We start from the raw sequence: 3,723 nt of genomic DNA, 5'->3' as shown, positions 1-3,723 counted from the left end.
TCTTGTTACAAATGTGTGTTCCTTGATCTTACTGAGTCTTAAGCTCTGAGCCTAGAGCCAGGGAGTCTGCATTTTCAGCAATATTTTATGCATTGTAGTTTAAGAAATGCAGATCTAAAGGGTCATGTTATCTAGATCACAATTTGAGAAATATTGAAGAAATCCTAGTGTTCCCCAAATCTGTTGTTCATTGGAAACATCAGAAATATTTAGAAATTCAAAGCTCAGCTACACCAGAGCCTTAATTAATCAGAATCTTTGAGAGTGAGGCCAGGACATTAGAATTTGAACAAGTTACAGATAATTCTTAGTGAAGTATCTCAATTTCTGGCACTATGTGCCACCTTCACAAGTTTTGTCATATGCATCTTTTTCTTTTTCTTTTTTAAAATTTAAATCCAAGTTCGTTAACATAGTGTAATAATGTTTTCAGGAATAGAAGTTAGTGATCACTACATCACTTACATGTAACACCCAGTACTCATCCCAGCAAGTGCCCCCTTTAATGCCAATCTCCCATTTATCCCATTCTACCACCCAACACCCTGCCAGCAAAGCTCAATCCGTTCTTTGTACTTAAGAGTCTCTTATGGTTTGTCTCCCTCTGTGTTTTTATCTTAGTTTTGCTTCCCTTCCCCTATGTTCATCTGTTTTGTTTCTTAAATTACATATGTGAGTGAAATCATACGATATTTGTCTTTCTGCGACTGACCTATTTCACCTAGCATAATACAGTCTAGTTCTATCCACATTGTTGCAAATGGCAAGATTTCATTCTTTTTGATCACCAAGTAATACTCTGCTCTATGTATGTATATTGAACTACATATATTTTGAAGTGATGACAACATTACGTTTTGTTATATTTATCATCTTGTCACCAGATATACCCCAAGACCTGGCCTTTACTGCCCACCTCCTTGTGCTCACTAACATTTGTCTTACATTTTCCCCTAAGCTATTCTTTCAGGTTCTCCTCTTAACCCAGGCAAATGAGACCTAAAACCACCCCCAAGGTGATGGTGACTGCAATGATAAGACCTCCTGCTTCCCCAGACCACTCAGAAACTTTGAGCTAAACCTCCCAACTCAAGCTTGTGCAGATGGACCTTGGAGTGACCCCTGAAATGATCTACCACTACTTTTACCTCATTATAATACTAAAATCTCCACCCAAGGAAGAGACTAAGCCTAATTTACATAACATACATTGTATGTATAGTCATGTTGCCTTAAGGTGCTGGTGTGGTTATTCCTGCCTCTACATATGAAGATAAGGCTTCCCAACTAAGTACTCATCCTAATCCTAAAATAAAAGGAACTGATTCACCATCTTTCAGGGAGTCATAGCTTTGGAAGCCTTTCCTCATGATGGCCTTATTTGCTGCACATGAAAGTTTTCTTCCTGTGACAACTTACTTGGTTCAATTTCTGACTCACCAAGGAGTGAGCTCACGTGGTTTTGATTACAATCTCATATAGATTAAAAAAGATAAGAAGAAAAAGAATAAGAAGAGAAGACGGAAGAGGAGGAGGAGGAGGAGAAGGAGAAGAAAAAGTTTATTTACTTGTGATGAAAACTTTTAGGATCTACTTCCTAGAAACATTCAAATACACCATACACCAGTGTTAATTCTAGTCCTCATGTTGTACATTACATTTCCGATACTTATTTATCTAATAATTGGAAGCTTATACCTTTTGCTAGTTGGAACCAGTGAAAATATGGAACACTTCATAAATTTCTCTATCATTCATGCATAAGGCCAATGGTACTCTTCTCTTTATTGTTCCAACTTTTAGTGTATATACTGCTAAAACAAACAGTTATTTCTTTTTTCTTTTTGGGAATTTTGAGAATTCTTTATTCTGAAACAGCAACATATACCTTCTCAAATATATAGTTTGTAAATTTTTTTTCCCCTCAGCTTTGGCTTCTTTTATTTTAATAGTATCTTTATAAAGTAGATGGTTTTAAATTGATAAAATTTTATTATCAATTTTTCCCTTTTATGTATTGGACTTTTGGGATCATAATCTAAGAAATTTTACCAAACATGCAGTCACAGAGATTTTGTAAGTTTTCTTCTACGTGTTTTCTCACTTTAGGTTTTATAGGTCCACAATACATTTTGAGTTAATTTTTGTACAGTGTACTTTACTTTGTGTAGTGCAAAGTATAGGTCACTGTTTATTTTGTACTTGAATGTTTAACTGTTACAGCAACTTTTGTTGAACAGACTGTCTTTCCCCACTGAATTATCTTTGTACTTTGTTGAAGATCAGTTGTCCGTGGATACGTATGTAAATCAATTTCTGGGCTCTCAAACTTCATTGATCTTTGTGTCTGTTCCTTCATCAAAACCCATTATAGCTTTACAGTAAGTCTTGAAATTGGATACTGTGAGTCCTCCACTTTGTTCTTCATTTCCAAAATTGAGCTATTTTAGTTCTTTTAAATTTCTAAGCAAGTTTTAGAATTTGTCACTACCTTAAAAAAAAATATCCTACAGGGATTTTCTTTTTTTTTTTTAATATCAAATTTATTGTCAAATTGGTTTCCATACAACACCCAGAGTTCATCCCAAAAGTTGCCCTCAGCAATACCCATCACCCACCCTCCCAACCTTCCCAACCCCATGTACCTGCAGTTTGTTCTCAGTTTTTAAGAGTTTCTTATGCTTTGGCTCTTTCCCTGTCTAACTTTTTTTTTTCCTTCCGCTCCCCCATGGTCTTCTGTTAAGATTCTCAGGATCTACATAAGAGTGAAAACATATGGTATCTGTCTTTCTCTGTATGACTTATTTCACTTAGCATAACACTCTCTAGTCTCATCCACATTGCTACAAAAGGCCAGATTTCATTCTTTCTCATTGCCATGTAGTATTCCATTGTGTGTATAAACCACAACTTTTTTATCCATTCATCAGTTGATGGATATTTAGGCTTTTTCCATAATTTGGCTATTGTTGAAAGTGCTGCTATAAACATTGGGGTACAAGTGCCCCTATGCATCAGCACTCCTGTATCCCTTGGACAAATTCCTAGCAGTGCTATTGTTGGGTCATAGGATAGATCTATTTTTAATTTTTTGAGGTCCTGGACTTTTATTTGTTGGGAGATTTTTAATTATTTTTAATTTTTTGAGGAACCTCCACACCCAGAGGGACTGAACCAGTTTGCATTCCCACCAACAGTGCAAGAGGGTTCCCGTTTCTCCACATCCTCTCCAGCATCTATAGTCTCCTGATGTGTTCATTTTAGCCACTTTGACTGGCGTGAGATGATATCTGAGTGTGGTTTTGATTTGTATTTCCTTTATGAGAAGTGACATGGAGCATCTTTCCAAGTGCCTGTTGGACATCTGGATGTCTTCTTTAGAGAAGTGTCTATTCATGTCTTCTGCCCATTTCTTCACTGGATTATTTGTTTTTTGGGTGTGGAGTTTGATGAGCTCTTTATAGATTTTGAATACTAGCCCTTTGTCTGATATGTCATTTGCAAATATCTTTTCCATTCCGTCAGTTGCCTTATACTTTTATTGATTGTTTCCTTTGCTGTGCAGAAGCTTTTTATCTTCATGAGGTTCCAATAGTTCATTTTTGCTTTTAATTTCCTTGCCTTTGGGTATGTGTCAAGTAAGAAATTGCTGTGGTTGAGGTCAGAGAGGTCTTTTCCTGCTTTCTCCTCTAGGGTTTTGAAGGTTTCCGGTCTCACATTCAG

At 36.3% G+C, this 3,723-nt stretch overlaps 1 non-coding gene across 1 annotated transcript; it reads right to left on the bottom strand.

The window, feature by feature from the left end:
• Positions 1-1,719: 1,719 nt before the first annotated feature.
• Positions 1,720-1,823, bottom strand: LOC122467399. The gene has a single exon (XR_006292933.1). It is a non-coding gene; the product is annotated as a U6 spliceosomal RNA (small nuclear RNA).
• Between the last annotated feature and the right edge of the window lie 1,900 nt (positions 1,824-3,723).

Source organism: Prionailurus bengalensis, chromosome A3 (assembly GCF_016509475.1).
Source record: "Prionailurus bengalensis isolate Pbe53 chromosome A3, Fcat_Pben_1.1_paternal_pri, whole genome shotgun sequence".
Classification (NCBI taxonomy): Eukaryota; Metazoa; Chordata; class Mammalia; order Carnivora; family Felidae; genus Prionailurus; species Prionailurus bengalensis.
The sequence above is the reverse complement of the archived record's forward strand: the minus strand, read 5'-3'. Positions and strand labels throughout refer to the sequence as shown.